Source organism: Pelodiscus sinensis, chromosome 1 (assembly GCF_049634645.1).
Source record: "Pelodiscus sinensis isolate JC-2024 chromosome 1, ASM4963464v1, whole genome shotgun sequence".
Taxonomy (NCBI): domain Eukaryota; kingdom Metazoa; phylum Chordata; order Testudines; family Trionychidae; genus Pelodiscus; species Pelodiscus sinensis.
The window spans coordinates 189,387,219-189,394,680 of record NC_134711.1 but is presented as its reverse complement, the minus strand read 5'-3'; the positions used below and the strand labels follow the sequence as shown (position 1 = coordinate 189,394,680).

Genomic DNA, 7,462 nt, shown 5'->3' with positions numbered 1-7,462 from the left:
TGCAGCCTGGGAGGAGGCCAGGCCAGAGCTCCTTAGCCCTACCTGCTTTTCCCCAGCACTGCTCTGTCCCAGCAAGACCCCAGCTTCCCTAGCAGCCAGGCCCCTCCTGCTCACCAGCTAGAGCAAGTCTGTTCCTCTTTGCCTTCCAGAGCCCTTATGTATACAGACCATACCTGGGCCCTAATTGGCAATATCAACTTCAGCTGTGGGCTTTGCTTTCTGCCCTCTGCCAGGGCTGGGTTTTAGCCTTAAAGGGCAAACGCCCCATGCTGCAGAGCAAGGCTGTAACAAGATTTGTTGTTGGAAGAGCACAGTATTGACTAGTTTCTAAATCAACTGCTATCTTTTTATAGGGTAAGTTTGGGAGGGAGATGGTAAAAATAGCACAGCATGATCTATTTATGGCCTGGATCCTGCCATGTATTGTATATGATGCATACCTTCACCCAGACAGAACCCCGCTGAAATCAGTGGATGTTTATACCCACCTATGTACAGTACTTTTCAGGATTATTAGGGCTTTCTGCACCCAAACCAGCTGTGGTGTAACCAGAATAACTTATTTATAGTTATTGTTTATTTATTAATAACAACAGCTTATGTACTAATATTATGTAGGGAAGCAGTGTTATCTAGTGGTTATAATATAGGCTAGGGAGTTAGACACCTGAGTTCTATTCTTGATGTAGCTGCTAAGTCACAGTGTGACCTTTGGAAAGACACTCTCCATGCCTCTGTCCTGTTTGTTAATACTTAATGACCTTTGTAAAGCACTTTGAGATCCCCGGTGAAAATAGAGATGGCTTGGGGGAGTGAAACGTCAAAATCTTCAACATTGTGCTGTATGTATAATTTCAGATGCTCTACTTTACAGTGCTAAAGAGCTTGCATTTCCTGATGTCTCAAAATAGCTGCAGGGTTCACCAAATGAATCCAATGGCGTATTCCATCTTCAGTGCTAGCTGACAAGTTCTCAGTGCTTAGTACTTGCACATAGTTGCAGAAATGAGCCTGAGTCACTAAAGCAACTTTTTACTGGCCAGCATTCTGTACGGCTGCCATAGTATGAACACTAGGGGAAACGGAAGCGTGCGCAAACACACACACCTACAAAATAACTTATAGAAAAAACATTGCTTTTTTGTCCTAGAGTCCAAGGAAAATGCTGAAACAATGATGTAGGTGGTTGGATGCTCTTCATTTGTGACAAACTACAAAGATGCCCATGTTGAGTGGAGAAATAGGATACTTAACAGAATGCATCATCAACATTCCAGTCATGAGGCAAGGAGGCAGCAGCAAGAAACTTGCCACTCTTTGCAACCGTTAAAAGCTTCATCTGCACAATGTCACAGGGATTGAAAATACATGCCTATTACCCTGATTAAATGGTGATTATGCTGATTGGGAGAGTCACTGATGAAACACTTGGATTTTTTTGCTGCTGCTGTTTGGGAATAGGCCCTTTATTTCATAGTAAAATATAAAGGTTAAAGAATGTATGTCAAGAGAATCTCGGTGAGACTAGCACAAGCAAGGAAATACAGAGTTACTTACAGCTAACATTTTATGATTTTTACTGGCCTTGGGGGAACAGAGGAAAAGGTAGTTCCAAGGTCACTTCAAATTGCAGGCCATCGAGGGACATTTAGGCTATGCTACCAGAAGAACTTAGCTGACAGAGATGACCCTCTTAGGTACAGATATATATGTTACATTAAAATATATCAGTGAAATGGAAAACAAAGAAAATAGCAAGCAATACATAGAGCACTGGAAATAAGATTTTTTTTTTATGTCATACCATTTGCCTAGAAATAAAATGCATGGCAGAATTTAAAGCTTTAAAATTAAAATGAATATCAAATCTGTACAAGTCATCCATATGTGCCCAATTGCACTTGTGGAGATCATAATAAATGAAGCATCCTAGAGAAAACTGAAAGTTAAGCCATCTGGTGGTTGTTTGGTGGCTTTGGTAGGTAGCATTTATTGGTGGTCTCAAATGAATTGCTAGTTGAAAGCTGTCCAAATCACAAAGCCATGGATCACTAATGGCACAGATGGATATTTGTGTTGGCAGTATAATCGGAGGTCAGAGGTTAAGGCAGTTCCAGGAAACTTGACTACCACTACCTGAACTCAATCTGTAGGTACTAGATGGCAGTGTTCCTTCTAAGCTGAGGTGTAGCACAGCTACACGGGATTAATCAGCTCTGCCCAGTCAGTCAGTTCCCGGCACTGAGTCCTGAGCCTCTGACTGGGCAGGGCTGATCAATCATCTGTGAAGCTTTGCTGCCTTGCAGCTTAGAGGTAACACTGATAAGATGGCTTTGCTTTCTTTAGGTGTCGATGGAGTAACTTTAAGGACCATTACATTTTCTTTTAACCTCCCTCCAGACAGACATGTGGCAATAAAACACCACTGGTTGTAGCGGTACAACATGAGTGCCAAAAGGTAAGAATTTACCACAATTTTCTTTCTAAAAAGGGGTCCTGTAACCTTCTTGTTCTATTCTACCTTAATATGTTTGTATTGTTTTTATCCAGGAGACATGCACGTTACTTTTTTGCATTGCATTCCATAAAGAGCAGAGTTAAAGTTAATTATATGTCAACTTAATGCCTGTAGGCTTATTCTTTAGGAGAATGGATGGTGTGCATATAAGTGAGGGGTGAGGACTGTTCATATAAGATTATTCTGTATTTCCTGAGTTTTCTGTGGTTTTAAGTTTATAGAAACCAGTTATGGTTGCTAAGAGATAATAATACCAAGGTAAAATACTCCGAAGCACCTAACTGAGAATATGCTCTTGAGTGAATTGGTACTTTGACAAACTTGCCCAATGTGTTTTTATGCTTCAATCATATTATAAGATTCATTTCAATACCAGCTTTCACAACAGCTGGTCTTTGTTTTAACCTGAAGTGATGTTTCTTGTACAGCTGCAGGAGTTTTGCATTGACATGTTTACCAATTCTTTGACTTCCATGCCACTTTATATTGAATCTCTGAGGTGAGGAATTGTGTGGTTTCTTGCCACACAAACTAGTTTTCTCCTCTCTAGCGAGGGTGTTGGATTCTTTAAAAAGCACCTTGTGATGACTAGTTCTTATGACAGAAATGACACTAGTGTTATAATGTTGAAAGAGTGAGCGAACCAATTCTCATCGATCTTGATTGGTATGTATGTTTGTGGGTTTTGAAATTAGTAAAATTGACTTAACTCCCGATTTAACAAATTCAAACTAGCATGTCCTCACTATGGGGAAGCCTCAAAATTAGTCCAAATTAATCCAAAATAGCGCATCCACTTTGAACAGAGCCTTCCTCAGACTTAGAGCCCCTGGAAGCACTCTTGGGAGGGCACCAGGAGGGCAGATACTTCCTGTGGCTGCTTGGTCCAGCAATCCGCATCATGTGGCACCTGCCTCTGGGTGGTCTGGAGGCTTCAGCTGAACTAGAGGTCCCACTGCCCTGTGTTCTGGGGCCCTAACAGGCCCTGGGGAACCTTGAAGGGGAAGACATGAGGGGAGGGAGAGTGCGGAGGTGGCTTGCTCCATGCATGACTCAGAAACAAGCAAGCATGGGAAGGTGCCAGCCAGGCCAGCAGCCTGGGGGGGAAGGGAGTCAGGGAGACAGGAAGGCTCAGCTTCCTTCTGTGTCCCGCATATGCTGGGTCTGGACTGGCAGCATCCTGCAGAGAAAGAAAATCTATCCCTGCCTGTTGGAAGAGGGGAGAGTCAGTGTTGGGGGAGATGTGTGTGAGCAGCAGACACGCTTGCCAGAGAGAGTGCTGCTGGGTGTTCTCCTCCCCCTGGCAGGTTCCCATGCATGAGATCAGTTTCCTCCACATCACGTTGCTGGAGCAGCCTCTGTCCATGGGAAGCTCAGACTCCCTGCACATGCGGGCTGCTGCCAGACCGGTCTCTGCCCATAGCCAGCCTGGGCCGCCACAGACAAAGGCAGCTTTGTGACAGCCTCCTCCATTGCATCTCCCCCCTCACAACAACCTCTGTCCACGGGGAGCTTGCACCCCCCTCCGCCCGCAGATAGTAGCTGCTGCCACCCTGTGCCGCTTCCCCTGTAACAGAGGCAGCAGCGAGGGGTGACAGGCAGTTGGTCCACAAGGAGAGCTGGTTTTTAAACTGGCTCCTCTTGAGGATCAGCTCCCACCTGAGACCCCACGCTCCTGCCTCTGATACAGAGACAGCAGCACAAGGTGGCAGGGTGCTCCCCAGGCACGGGGCTAGAGCACCCAGGCTGCCAGCCTCACCTTTGGAGACTACAGAATAGTTGTGTAACTGATAAGAATTAATGAGATTACCTAACTATTCAGTTACCTGATACCTAACATCCCTACACTGCTGTCTGGGGTCATGGAACCACATAACTTACCGCGGAGGCTGGAATAAGGGAAGCCTCTCCAGGAATCTCGTGAGAAGGACTGAGGCATTCCTGTCTGAGAGTGTTATGGAGCTGAGTGCTCTGGACTGGCGCACCATGTGCACAGGCTGTTGTGCAGCCCCCAGGTCAAGTAGCCGAGAGAGGAGCACATAGCTCCTCGCAGCCCGTTGCCTGCCCCCATTTGTAAATAGGGAAAGTTAGAGAACTCACCTGAAGTGCCCTCCTCAGGTTCCTCAGAAGCCTGGGAAATATGTACCGTGGATTTAATTTTAAAGCCTGCTACCCACTGGGTGATAAAGAGGGGAAGTGGGAACACCTTCCCCAAAAGTATAGCTTGCTACCAAGTGTATAGTGACATATTAAGGCCCTGACTATATTTTTAAATGTTTTAGTTTTACTTCAGGGTACTAGACATGATAAAGCCTTGACAAGCAGGGGTGCCCATAAGAGATGCAATGGTTCATAAGAACTAATTTGGTTTTGTAAAGCAGCAGAGAGAAGCAATAAACAGAATTCCCTCTCCCCCACTTATAGAATTACATTTTTTCTATCATTAGTATGGAACTGTACAAACCCCTAGTTAGAATGGCACAGGACTGGCCCACAACATTTTGGCACCTGATGTGGGGAGATCAAATGACGCTCCCATGCCCCTTCACTTGGGCCAAAACTTTGAAAGGTCTCAATTCTGCCTTCTTCCTGTTCTACTCCTCTCATGGGACTGCTCTGCCACCTACATATGCACCAGCAGCAGACACAATTTTCTACACTCTGGGTCCTAGTGGTGCCTCCTCCCCCTTTCCCCCCCACACACAGTCTGCCACCTGAGGTGGCCGTCTCAACTCGCCTCATGGTAGGGCCAGCCCTGGAATGTCAGTTCACAGAATTTGACCAAGGTCTGACAGCAGGTCAGTGGTGCACACTTTAGACATTAACATATGATATTTTGGAGCCACTCTCTGTGCATAAGATGGATTTTGATAAGCCACTGTACTAAAGGCTTTCTCTTTTGCTTGTGGCTATGTCTACACTGCAGCTAGGAGTGAACTGCCTAGTCTAGGTAGTGAGACACCCTCTACCAGGGCTCAAACTAGTCACTAAAAATAGTTGTGTGGATATTGTGGCTCCAGCAGAGGCTTAGGAGAGCCATCTAAGCTTCGACCCTAGAGGTAGATGGGCTTGAGAACCTGAACCACCATCCAAGCTGCAATGTATGCCTTGAGGGATGGTAAGATGTAAGACTACATAGATTCAGTATCTGATGCAGGAGAGGGTTGGGAAAGAGACAACTAATTTTCTGAATGGTTATTTTGAGGAAATTAAGATGATCTTCCTGTCAGTGTCCAATATCTTATGACTCCAAACCAAAAAATCAGAAAGAGGGAAGGAAGTGTTTTGTCCTCACACGCTGAAGAGAAGAAGTAAAAGTGTATGAAACAAAGTGCTGAAGCAAGCATTACAAAAATCAAGAAACTGTTGCCAAGATTAAGGTCTGGGATTTTCTTTTTTGGCAAATCAGAAGAGGAACTGGATAAAATTCAATCTCCTTGTGAGCAGACACATTCTGAGGCTTAAATCCTTTCTCTTTTAATCTTTGTCAGACAGAGAACTATTTCCAAGCAAGGAAGAGGCTTCATAGAAAGAAAGAAGGGAGACACCACACAGAATAACTGTAAGCAAAACTGTTATGTGTTTGAGATGTTTGTCAGTAGTAAATGATCAAAAAGTGTTCTGTCTTTCAAATTATAGCCACAATCAGGTCTCTCATTCTGTCCATGTTCAGTGTCATGGTTAATGGTAGCTTCCCTCACCTACAGTCAGAATTCCGCGGTAGATGGGTTGCTTGGCTTGTGGGACCAAGAGGCCCTTCCATACCCTGAAACGCTTCATATCATAGTGACAGGACATATCACATCATCAAAACAGTGTTGTTTTGTGACAGGTGGAGAGATGGCAATGATTGGGACATCTGAAGATGCACATTACTTTTCTGAACTTGTCAGGAAATAATGTTGCAGAAGTAAGCAAGCTCTAATGTTGATAAGATTTCAGGTTTTTAACCCTCTACTTTCTATTATCTTGTAACGCCAAGGCTTTATTAGAACCAGCAGAGACCAGTGAGCCACACAGACTTTCTTAAAATATTATAGAATAAAATCCTAATAGTATCGTCTTTTTACAAACATGACTCTGTGTGTATATAATAGGACCTGTCTCCATCCCCATACTCCTTCCTGCAGAAAATCCTCCAGATACACTTAAGAAAACCTATTCATCTATTTCAAGTCCTCTGCACCAATATTACCACAGTCCCCTGTGCTTCTGCCTGTTTACAGTGTTTGCTGAGGTGAAGGCCCTCTAAGCAGGACCTGAGGGGAACCAAAGTCAACCTATTCTGAATCTTTTGTGTCTTAGGGAGACCTGTTCCTTTCTGTCTCCCCACCCACACTTCCTTTCAGTGACTCTTTTATTAGTCTTGGGCTCATCTAATTGAGTTCTTATCCCACTCAGCCTACCAGTCTGTTCAAATAATTTCCCTAATCTGTGTTTCCCATGGATTTAGTTAGCCTCCATATGATCAGAAAACAGGCTCCCCTACTCGCTCCCTGCACTGTCACATAGAGGAAAATGGTTTTCCTATCTTGAGAGAGAATTATCAAGATTTTTTGAAATGTTTCTCATCCTGACTCTGGATGAAAAATTGAAAACTCAAAATTTTACAATCCCCAAATCCTGCTCCTTCTCACTAACCTCCCTAAAATTGCAGATTGGGTGAAGAGAAAGAGGTTCCGATGTGTGCAAAGATCTTCAGATCTTTCAGGCAGATGTCATGGTCTTTGTGGAAGACTTGTCCCACCAAACTGTCCTGTGGATCTTCCTCTCGTGGCTAGCCCAGGTCCTGTGAGAGGCATTCTGTCAATGGATTCCCCCTCCGCCTTGACTGTGAAGTAGAGGTCACAGCCAGGCATCTCTGAGACTTATCCAATGTCAAGCATTAACTTTTTCACATGTGTTTCAGTAGAAATTTGCAGGGTCTTGAGGACAGGCATGGTC

General features: G+C 44.4%; 1 long non-coding RNA gene across 2 annotated transcripts; it reads left to right on the top strand.

Annotated features, from left to right (window-relative positions):
- The first annotated feature begins 277 nt into the window (after positions 1 to 277).
- LOC142826972 (uncharacterized) lies at positions 278 to 6,080 on the top strand. 2 transcript variants are annotated; one of them, XR_012901283.1, is made up of 3 exons: positions 278 to 354; positions 2,347 to 2,458; positions 6,010 to 6,080. It is a non-coding gene; the product is annotated as an uncharacterized LOC142826972 (long non-coding RNA). The 2 variants fall into 2 exon arrangements; XR_012901284.1 differs by having other exon boundaries at positions 6,014 to 6,068.
- The last annotated feature ends 1,382 nt before the right edge of the window (positions 6,081 to 7,462 follow it).